The sequence below is a fragment of the Corvus brachyrhynchos genome, unplaced genomic scaffold (genome assembly GCF_000691975.1).
Source record: "Corvus brachyrhynchos isolate BGI_N302 unplaced genomic scaffold, ASM69197v1 scaffold266, whole genome shotgun sequence".
NCBI classification, from domain to species: domain Eukaryota; kingdom Metazoa; phylum Chordata; class Aves; order Passeriformes; family Corvidae; genus Corvus; species Corvus brachyrhynchos.
Genome location: NW_008238633.1, coordinates 860,968 through 861,380, shown reverse-complemented (window position 1 = coordinate 861,380; position 413 = coordinate 860,968).

Below are 413 nucleotides of genomic sequence, written 5' to 3'. Positions count from 1 at the left end.
AGGGAGGATAACTCTGCCTAACCTCACAGCCAAGGGACCAAAGCTAAAATGGGACCCTCTTCAGCCACAGCTTTGCTCCAACATGATTGCCCAGTGCTTCATATTTGTCTGGTCTTGCAATGTTGGGCACAGGGCAGTGAAATTAGGAACTGGCAGAAAATCACACCTTTACCTGAGATGCCCCTTGCAGAATGCTTGCAGAGGTCAACAAAAGGGGCCACAACTTTACTTTTGTAAACAAAGGTTCAAAAATGAACTGCGCCTCAGTCCTTGCACATGAAAATGACATAAGGTGGAGCAGGAGAGGAACAAACAGATAAGCTCTATCAGTGCCCATCCCGCTGTGGGTTTCACATTAATCAGCAGTGTAGAACAGATGATTATTTAGTCATACAGCCATCAGCAGTTCTAAA